Raw genomic sequence first — 11,748 nt, forward strand, 5'->3', positions numbered from 1 at the left:
TGCTTACCCATAAATATGAAGGAGTTTTGCTTGCCACATCTATACAGCTTCAGCAGAGTCTTGTTCATGCAGGGTTGTTAGTTGCTACAGGAAAGTGCAAAGACAGCTGCCTGTTCAGTATTTGGGACATATCTTGTATTCTAAAGAAATTAAATCTCAGAAAATGAAAATGAGGAAACATAGCTTGCAAACTTTGAATGGTTTTCAAAAATTATTGGGGATATTCAATGGCTATAGCCCTATTTGAAGTTGTCTGTGGGAGATCTGGAGACCCTCAGTGAGATTCTTACAGGAAACAGTGATCCTAATTTCCCTAGTTATCTTATAGATGTTGCTGGACAAGTACTGGCTCAGGTGGAGCAGGCCATTCAACATCAGCTACTTTGCTATGTTGCCTATGCAAAACCATGGGGAATCTATGTACTTCCTACATGACATACTCCAACAGCTGTGTTATTGCAAATCGGGCTGTTATTGTGTTTGAATCTAGCTGTTTCACCAGCCTCAGTGTTGAACTCTTATTATGAAGCAGTAGCTTGTTTAACACAGAAAACCTGGACATATTCTAAGTGATATTTTTGTAGTGTGAACCAAGTGTGATGCACATTCTTTTTACTAAACAACAAGCTGATTGTTTCTTTTAATATAATGATTTTTGGATAATTGCTTTTGCTCAGTTTTGGGGACAAATTGATAATCATTTTCCAGCTGATTGATTGTTTCAATTTGCACAAATGCATTCATTTATTTTCCTAAAGTTGTGATAAAAGATCCCATAAGTGATGCTATGCTGGTTTTTACTGATGGTTCCTTTAATGGAAGAGTTGCTTATGTCATTAATGGTAAAGGTAATGAAGTACAAACAGCTCCAACTTCAGCTCAGGTAGTAGAATTTTGAGCTTTGGCTATGGTTTTCCAGTTTTTTTTTGTAAATAACACATTTAATTTGTATTCCGATAGTCATTATATTTTCGAGCCCTTCAGTTTATAGAGACTGTTTCCTGCTTTGGGACTACTAATGGTCATGTTATGATGTTATTTCAGCAAATTCAAGATGCCATTTATCAAAGAAAGCTGTCTTGCTTTGTGGTTCATATGAGGGCTCATTACAATTATCTTGCCCCTGTAGCTGATGATAATACATCACCTGATAAATTAACACAGATGGTCACCTTGTCACAGGTAAAATTGGCTCAACAGTCACATGCCCTTCATTATCAGAATAGCAGAAATTTAGGAAAACAATTTGGACTTCCCTGCGGAGTTGCTAGTCAGATTGTTAAACAATGTGATGTGTGTCCACAGTATTTTCCTGTGCCTTCCTTAGGGGTAAGTCCTTGAGTCTGTCTTCCCAATCATTTATCGCAAATGGATGTTACTCATGTTGCAGAATTTGGCAAATTAAAATATGTGCATTTTACAGTCAATACCTAGTCAGGTTTTTTGATGGCTGTTGGCAAATTGGGGAAGCTGCCATGCATGGGATAGTTCATTTCTTAAAATGGTTTTCATATCTAAGAATTCCTAAAATTATAAAAACAGGTAATGGTTTGGGATATGTTAGTAAATCATTTCAGCAATTTTGTTCCCAATGGAAAATTGAGCATAACACAGTCATTCCTTATAATCCTAAAGGACAAGGTATTGTTGAATGAGCCCATGACATTCTCAAGGTCCATCTTCAAAAAATAAAAAGGGGACTAATATTCTCAGTCACCATATAATGCATTCAATTATTCACTCTTTATGTGAAATATTTTGAAATTAGATGTCCATGAGCAATCTGCCACATTTAGATTTTGGCATGATGGCACTCGAACAACTTCTGCTGAGGTGAAATGGAAGGATCTTTGCACTGGGTTATGGAAGGGCCACAACCCTCTTTTGATATGGGGTCGAGGGCATGCTTCCACTTTTTCACAGGAAGAAAATGAAGCTAGATGGCTGCCTCAGCATTTGGTGTGGTATTCAGAAGAGAGGAATGCCAGTCCAGATGATCTTGTGGTTGCTGATGCTCTCCCAGAGGGGATGGAGTGAGACTTACTGAACCCATGTTCCTAATCCCCCAATATTTCATCCTCTAGTCTGGAAAATGAAGGAGATTATGGTTATGGTTAATGATTCTCAGCTTCTTGATAGACATGCTACACAATTTTCCAGACCCCTGTGAGTATTAATTATTCTGGATCCAGCTGAGAAATGCCTATCTGTTTTTCCAAAATAAACCTGTGACTGGGTGTTTGGCCATTTATCCACACTATATCTTGTGACAAGGAGGTCACTTTTGCCATTATAGTGTTTATTTTTTCTTGCCAATAGGAAAAAGAAGGCCTGAAAACAAGTACCTCACAGATTTTCCCTCTGTGGGAAAGAGACTAGTTGGAGCAATGTTTTGATAATTAAGGAGGTGTTTATGCTTGTTTGTTCCTTGAACCATGGTAAGAAGTTCTTCCCCCTCCCCAACCTTGTTTTGGGTATAAAAACAATGACAAATAAATTTGGGGCTGCTGCAGTATTCACTGAGAGCCCTCCTGATTCTATCTTATGTCTTTTGTCTTTTTCTGTCTTAATTCTCACTCCCTCATTCAGGTACTCTTGGACAGGTCAGCTAAAGTATCAAAACATTTAGTAACCACACCTTTGACCAAACACCCTGTTACTTGGCCTTGACAAGCAAGACATCTACAATATGCTCCACCTAGCTGCACACTTGCTGTCTTCACAGGTGAGATGATAATTGGGGGGAAACACATGGAATCACACAGCCATATCTCAGGCCTTGGCTGCCTCCCTATAGCATATGTCCCAGATAAAGAGATTTTGGAAGTGGGATCAGTAACTCAGAAAAGTTCTAGTGTTTTGTGCTTCATATTGCATTGTGCAAGTAGAGTTTGTAGCTGGAAGTTTCTCTCATCATGTCTGACCCTGCATTTGGGATGAATTTCTCCCACCCATGGTCCTGCAGCTACTTATAAAGTAATCACTCAGGCTTATTTTATTTACAATCTTATGACCTATGGCTTTAGCTTATATTAGCTAGCTCTTTCAACTTAACTCAACCCATTCCTGTTAATCAACATGTTGCTGCATGGCTTTGTGGAATTACTTATTCTCTCACATCTTGCTTCTCCTGGCAGCAGCTCACAGCATCTGCCCTGACACAACTTTTCTTCTCTATCTCACTTGGATTTCCCACCTGTCTCCATTCTGCCCTACCATAGGCCAATGCAGATTTATTTATTAACAAATGGGAGCAACAAATATTTACAGCGTACAGAAAGACATCCCACAGCACTTCCCTTTTTCAGTCTAAACTAGAAGGAGAGTTTTAACTTTAACAGTAAAGTTTTATATAACAAAAGTTATCAAGCAAGAGTTACAGTATCTAATCTAATTGTATTTGGTAAAATTAAAGAAAATATTCCATCATCTATCCTATATTTGTGAATCTAAAGTTTTATCTCTAATTTATCTTTTATCATAACTAAGGAAAAACTATAATTATAACTATCTAGTCCAACTCCATCAAAGACCCCAGAAAGATCTGATATTACCTAAGTAAACAGGCAGTGCATTATAAGCAACTTCCAAAATTCTAGAAATGACAGAGACATCTAGCTGCCTGGAAAGTCATTCAAAGTTCCTCTTCAATGTTGGGGCATCTATCTTCAGCCTATAGGCCTATAGCTTCTCAGTTACTTCTCCCTGTTTCCTGAACAATGTCTGGCAGTCTCCTCTGCAAAGCAATAACCTGGAGGACAACCTTGCCTTGTTTTTGCAAAATTCATTGTTCATTTTCCTATGGGTCCTGCATGTCCAGTTTATACAACATACTATCAAGCAATCCAGGCAAGAACAGTTTTTTCCCCAAATGGCTAACATTTGCCATAAAGAAAGTAAGCTCCATGTGGAGTTTCTTCAATGCCCATCATCTTCTCCAAAGTAGATTGGTGCTGCCAGGAGAAGACATGTCTCAATGTCCAGAAAAGTCTAAGTTCTTAAAACACTTCAAATGCCATATTTTATATGTCATTGAAGTGTTTGAAGACTCCTACCCACTTGAAATATATCTTTGTATATCTAAAAAAACTTAACTACCATGACTAAAAATTTGAGTATTAGCTGGGTGGTGGTGGAGCATGCCTTTCATCCCAGCACTCTGGAGGGAGAGCCAGGTGGATCTCTGTGAGTTTGAGGCTAGCCTGGTCTATAGAGTGAGATCCAGGGCAGGCACCAAAACTATGCATAGAAACTCATCTCGAAAAACCAAAAAACAATTGACTATTAATTTGTATTTCTTAACTATATATTACATTTTTAAATGACATGCATAAACATAATACCTTCAACAGGAATAAAAATATATATACAGTATAACAAAATTAACTTTAAATTTGTATCAAAAAACCCAAATCCATAGCAATGTAAAACATTTCAAACGAATTGTTGCTGTTTAAAAGTAGGTTCAATAATCTATCCTTTTTATCCTATCATATCTATATCCCCTTTTATTTTTAGAAAGAGAATGAATTTATAATCAACCACCTTTAAATAAAAATAAACATTTACAAACAATATTTGGAAATTTGGGCCTAGCTTCTAATACTACTTCCTGTTGGTTGGGAGTTCTGTCAATCTTATGGGGATCCTGAGAAAATTAAGTGTTAAAGTTAAAATATGGCTGTAGTAGTGTTTGAGACATTATTGATCTTTTAGGAGTTCTTGGTTGATCAAACCATACTAGCCTAGAAGCAATCCACAGGTTCTAATCTTCTGTGGAAACAAAAACAGAACCTCTTTTCCAAAGCAACATATTCCTAGACAGAGCTTTTAAAGTCAAGATACCTTTAAAATATACGTATTGGTTTAACTGAGGAGCCTTTATAATCAAATGATCTCTCCAGTTAAAAATACCAAAGACAACACAGTCTAGACTGGCTGTGTAATTCCCATCTTTGTGTGGCTTAATTTTTTTATATTACTTTATTCTCCTTTTAGGGAATTTATATATATATATATATATATATATATATATATATATATATATATATATATATATACAGATATTATACATATTATGATTGTCTATACCTTCTGACCATTGTTTTAAGCTGCAGTGTGGCTAGGACCAACGCAGCAGACTTGGGTGCTGACTCCACTCCTCTTGGCTTCTTAACATTGGGGAGCTATGTTTACCACCAACTCTAGGAAGCAGTGGGTCTATGCCTCCATCAAGCACTGTGTAGCACAGAAACCTCCTTTTTTGTCCGTACTAGCAAAAGCTAAATTCACCACACAGTGCACTTCATGGCTTGGAGACATCTCTGTGCACTGTGGTGGGAATCTGCCATGCTGTAGGTCAAGTCCACATGCCCTGAACACACCATACTATAGCTCAAGCCTCCATGCTGAAACATCTTTGGATTATGGCTTGACTGAGAGACACAACTAGGAAGCTGCTCTTTACTCCATTTTAGAATGCTTCTTTAAAGTTTCCACCTGTTTTAGGTGGAAAATATTGCTAAAACATTGTGGATCAAATGTAGCCAGAAGTTTCTCTGGTCCTGCCCAGACCGAATGTGGGGATGAATCTTTCCTAACTATGGTCCCACAGTCACTTATAAAATCATCATTGAGAGGCTTAAATTAATTACAAACTGTATGGTTTATGGCTTTAGCTTATAGTAGCTAGCTCTTTCAACTCAATCCATTCCTATTTATCTATATGTTGCCACATGGCTTTGGGACACTACCTGTTCTCTCATGTGTTGATTCACTTGGCAGTGGCTCACAGCACCTGCCCTCCCCCTGCTTTTCTTCTCTATCTCTCTTGGATTTCACACCTGGCTCCATTCTGCCCTGCCATAGGCCAATGCAGCTTTATTTATTAACCAATGGGAGCAACACTTATTCACAGTATACAGAAAGATAGCCCAAAACAAAAGTTCATAAAGGAAATCCCATGTCAAGAGTGTGGGTCAGTGGCCCTATCAAAATGGGAGTGTGGACTGAACCTGTGTGTAGGTCAAAATTGTGAAGAAAGGAGAGACACCACTGAGGAATAGGGTTAGTCAGCAAACATACATGTGGTTCTGGACATTTAACACTGCTGAATTCTGCAAATATGTAATATATTCTATAGTGACAATGCTTATGGAGTAAAGAAAAGAGTGGTTTAAGGTGATCTCCAAATCTCCTAAAATGATTTAATCTTTTAATTATGGAGAATATGAATGAGCAGAACAAAGGACGATGAGTGCAGTTAATAATCAGTACTCTTTACTGAACCATGATTAAGTACATATTTTGTTGACCTTAGGTCTCATTTGCAAAGTGGTCACTGTGGTTGGTGATAGAGATATTACTGAATGTGATTGTAGTGATTAAAATACCAAATTCACATATCCCAAGTCTTCCCATTGTTCACTTGTCATGTGACGTATTTGCTAATTAAATGTTTTAAATTATACAAAAGAAAATTGAAATGAAACAAAGTACATTGGAAACACAATATTATGTTAACAATCTGCTTTTTAACTAGCATTATAAGAATCATGAAATATATTTATACTGGAGTTTGTAGTTTGCATGATGGTTTTGTACTTGTAATAAAAACTAGCATTTATTTCTAAGATTAATGGAATTGTTCCCAGAATGACTGTCCATATGTTAATGGAAAGATGTCTTTACATAAATTTAAGTAAAACAAAATAAATTGATAAAATGTTTGAATTTCTTTGACAAATGTGCACAGTGTGGGGTCCCTTGGGTCATTTTCTCTATAAATGTAGGTAAGGAGAGTTAAGGAAATGCTGTCGATCTGATGCCAGCTGTTAGCGGTGTGTCTTGCAGTCAGTTTTCAAAATATTGAAATCACATGGAAATTAAAGCACCGTGGGTGTAAGATTTTGAAAGTAATGAGTTTGGATATGTATAAGATGGATGTGGAAAACATTTTGACATCCTAAAATTCATCTCTGAACTGAAAGTGATCCTAAGCAATGGTCTAAAAAGTCTGCATTTGAACTCTTCCCAGTTTAGACAATTAACTTTCATTTTTTACACAACAGTTTCGCATATACATCTTGTATATTAAATTTTCTCCATTCTTGTGTTAATAGCCAATACTTTTATATTCTGCTGGTATTCACTAAGATTTTTGTGTGTGATCTGAGACTGAAGATAAGTTATTTTTCTCACACTTAATATTATAAAATGTATTTGTGTTTATTGTCCAAAATACATGGCATGGTTTTAACAGTTCTGTAACACATTACACCTATATTCCTCACGTTTACTTGGGAAAGGCTATTTGAAACCATACAGGTTTCCAGGTAGTACCTCAAGGTTGAACATGATTCACTATGGGGCAAGCTGTTGTCACATTATAGTATCTGTTAGTTACTGTAAATATTCACCCATGACTTACAGTGACCTGAAAATAGAAGTTTGCATTCATGTGTACACATGATGTAAAAAAAAGCTCAAAGCCCCAGAATTGTAGGTTGAGCATTTATGTGTAAGCACAAGGGAAATATTGTAAACTGCATTTGAAGAAGCCATCAAAGCAGCAGTCAGGGCACTGCACTGTAACTTTGCACATTTTCTCAATTGCCATTCATCCAGGTTCAAGCCTTTGTCTTAACTCTGCTTTACAAAGGATTGCTGAAGACCATGGAAGCTTTTAGGCTGAAAGTTTTTGTAACTGATTGTGGATGCAATCTTTTACTTCACCTTGAAAAAATGAACAGCAGTACATGTATTTGAAGTAGCAGCTTCATAAGTGTTTTCCAGGCCATTACCTTCAGCCACAGGGACTCCAGGTGAGCAGAGATTAGAGACAAAACATTCAAGCACAGTGGTTTATTCCTATGCTTCTGTTGCATCCTGAACATCTTCTTAAATTCTTATAATCTCATCCACATGACTTGAAAATTGGAAGGTAGAAACATAAGTAAAGAAGACTGTGGGTACTGCTCTGTTTTTCTTGAAAAACCTGGCAAAATTCTGCATGCTGTGTTTCTGCCTCTCTTTGATGCTGTATGGGGGGGCCTCATGGTCTGGGTCAGCATTTCAACTGTTCTTATCCTGTATAGACCCAAACAGAGAATGCACACATGCCTACTACCAAAACTTCCCCAAAATCTTCCACTGAGTCCAGGGCTATCAAGACCATCCTTCTTGAAGTGAGTACATTTGCTTTCTTTTATGTAATCCCTTGTCTCTTTCAACTGTTTCTGGTGTTCTTGATTAATCCTAGCTATCTCCTGGTAAAAACATCCATAGTCATCTCTGAGTGTTTCCCAGCTGTGAGTCCCTGTCTGATCATGTCCATAATTCTATAGCATCCAGCCACTCTGTTCCCTGGATGAGAAATTTATCAGAAGCTGATATAACTAAAACATAAACTGAAGCACCATATATGGTTCTTGATTAACCCCTCATGCCTGAGAAGGGTATGTACATTGTGGACAACCATCACAGAACATTGATGTGTGAGTATATAAACTTTTGTGTTTAATTAATGTATGTGCTTTTATGCATCAATATTTCAGCAAGTGCATAAAAACACTCACTCAGATTCTGTTTACCCTACTTCATACAATGTGCTTGTCAAATTTTTGGTAACACATTGTAACTACAAAGGCTAAATAAAAATTTATCTATAAAATTTAGAATTCTGAAAAAAACTACTATGATCATGATAAACTGACTAAAAAGAACAATTATGTTCAGGTTTTCTTGTATGTTTGGTGATGAGCATGTTAAATAAAACTGACTTCATCTTGCTCTGATTCTATTCTTGTGTTAATATCTGTACATCCTGAGAATCACATCCAATTTAAAGCTATGAAACATTATTTACAGGGTCAACTGGAAGTTGTCATGTTTTCTTTTTTTGTTTTATAATTTAATTTAATTTTACCTATCAGGCACGGATACCCTTGTTCAACAACCCCCCCCCCCCCCGCTTTCCCCCCAGAGTACCTCCCATCCCCATCTCCTCCAGGGCAAAGACTCCCCTGGGGATTGAATTCAACCTGGTGGTAGATTCAGTTCAGGCAGGTCCAGTCCCCTCCTCCCAGGCTGAGCCAAGTGTCCCTGTAAAAGCCCGAAGTTCCAAACAGCCAACTCATGCACTGAGGACAGGTCCCGGTCCCGCTGCCTGGATGCCTCCCAAACAGATCAAGCTAATCAACTGTCTCACTTATCCAGAGGGACTGATCCAGTTGGGGGCTCCTCAGCTATTGGTTCATAGTTGATGTGTTTCCATTCGTTTGGCTATTTGTTCCTGTGCTTTTTCCAATCTTGGTCTCAACAATCCTCGCTCATACAAACCCTCCTCTTTCTCACCAATTGTACTCCTGGAGCTCCACTTGGGGCATGGCCATGGATCTCTGCATCTGGTTACCTCAGTCATTGGATGAGGTTTCTAGCACGAAAATTAGGGTATTTGGCCATCCTATCACCAGAGAAGGTCAGTTCGAGCTTTTTCTCGGCCATTGACAGTAGTCTATTGTGGAGGTATCTTTGTGGATTTCTGTGGACCTCTCTCGCACTTTGCTTCTTCCTATTCTAATGTGGTCTTCATTTATCATGGTCTCTCTTTCCTTGTCCCCCCTCTCTGTTCTTGATCCAGCTGGGATTTCCTGCTCCCCTAAGCTCTCTTTCCCTCAACCCTTGCCCTTCATTAACCCCACTCACATCCAGGTTGCTCATGTAGATCTCATCCATTTCTCTGTCATTGGGTGATCCCTGTGTCTTTCTTGGGGTACTGGTTTCTATTTAGCTTCCCTGGATTTGTGAGTAGCAGTCTAGTCATCTTTGTTTTACATCTAGTATCCTCCTATGAGTGAGTACATGCCATGTTTGTCTTTCTGAGTCTGGGTTACCTCACTCAGGATGATTTTTCTAGTTCTATCCATTTGCCTGCCAACCTCATGATGTCATTGTTTTTCTCTATTGAGTAGTATTCCATTGTGTATATGTACCACATTTTATTTATACATTCTTCAGTTGAAGTGCATCTAGGTTGTTTCAAGGTTCTGGCTATTACAAACAATGCTGATATGAACATAGCTGAGCAAGTGCCCTTGTGGTATGATTGAACATTCCTTGGGTATATGCCCAAGACTGGTATAGCTGGATCTTGGGGGAGATTGATTCCCAATTTTCTAAGAAATCGCCATATTGATTTCCAAAGTGGATGTACAAGCCTGCATTCCCACCAGCAGTGGAGGAGAGTTCCCCTAGCTCCACTTCCTCTCCAGCATAAGCTGTCTTCAGTGTTTTTGATCTTAGCCATTCTGACAGGTGTAAGGTGGTATCTCAGAGTTGTTTTGATTTGCATTTCCCTAATGATTAGGGATGTTGAGCAATTCCTCAAATGTCTTTCAGCCATTTGAGTTTCCTCTGTTGAGAATTCTCTGTTAAGTTCTATAGTCCATTTCTTAATTGGACTGTCGGGCATTTTGATGTCTAATTTCTTGAGTTCCTTATATATTCTGGATATCAGTCCTCTGTCAGATGTGGGGTTGTTGAAGACCTTTTCCCATTCTGTACGCTGTCACTTTGCCTTGTTACCATATCCTTTGCTCTACAAAAGCTTCTCAATTTCAAGAGGTCCCATTGATAGATTATTTCTCTCAGTGTCTGTGCTGGAAGTGGTCTTGACAATCACATCCAATTTATAGCTATGAAACATTATTTACAGGGACAACTGGAAGTGGTCATGTTTTCTAAAGCAGTGAAAGCATATAGAAAAATTATGATCTGATTTCTGGTTTTGACACTTCTCCAGATTCCCTCTATTTATTTTTATTATTTTAATGTCTTTTGGTAACTCCACATTCAGTGATTAAAAATCAATAGTGGAAAGGATGGTGAATAAAGAACACAACATTTCTAGGATGCAATCAAGAGAACAAAACTAAGTTAAAAGTTATCAGAGAGATTGTGTTTAATGAAGAAGTTTTCAAATGAAGAGAGAGAAATGGACATTCTAACAAGAGAGGTACTTAAGAGTCTAGAGAGATATGGCCAGAGGAGAAACTCTGTCCCTCATCTGGTAGTCAGATAATGGGAAATACATAGCTAATAAAACAATTAACAAGATATAAAGGAAAATGACATCACTCTGCAAGTGAAAACACAACAGAGGGATGTCAGGACTCTCATTACCATCTACTTAGCAGCAATGGAAAAATGTGGTTCAACACTTAACGAGAGCACTGCTTTAATCCAAGCACTGGCAAGTCAGAGACAGTTGGATCTCTATACATTCAAGGACAGCTTGTTCTCAGATGAAAAGTAGATGGCAGCTAGGGCTACATGGAGAGACTCTGTCTCAAAATAAATGAGTTATTAAATAAAAAATATAAGGAAACAACTTAGAGCCAAGATTTCTGCATTAAGAGAAGCCATTTGTAAAACTGAAGGAGAACTAAGAGCAAGGATTATAAAATTTGCAGTGAAAACAGGTGTCTTAGAAGATCCCAGTAAAATTCAATGAATTATTAGGAAATATATTGAATTTTCTGTTTTAAAAAAGTGAAACATATATAAGTAGATAAATTCCTATATACATATGACCTGATATGGATAGTCCAAAAGGTATAAGCAATTATAGAAGACTGAGGAATCATCATAAAAATGGTCCTTACACAAGAATCCTAGGACTGGATGGGTCCTTTGCTGACTTCTCCCAAACCTTTAAAGAGCTGACACCAATGTTTTGAAGAGTATTCT

The 11,748-nt window shown here is 37.8% G+C and overlaps 1 pseudogene; it reads left to right on the forward strand.

The window, feature by feature from the left end:
* Positions 1-8,407, forward strand: part of LOC128124287 (vomeronasal type-1 receptor 4-like) — a 53,519-nt pseudogene extending 45,112 nt beyond the window's left edge.
* The last annotated feature ends 3,341 nt before the right edge of the window (positions 8,408-11,748 follow it).

This window comes from Peromyscus californicus, unplaced genomic scaffold, assembly GCF_007827085.1.
Source record: "Peromyscus californicus insignis strain IS unplaced genomic scaffold, ASM782708v3 Scaffold_4__1_contigs__length_199733344, whole genome shotgun sequence".
Classification (NCBI taxonomy): Eukaryota; Metazoa; Chordata; class Mammalia; order Rodentia; family Cricetidae; genus Peromyscus; species Peromyscus californicus.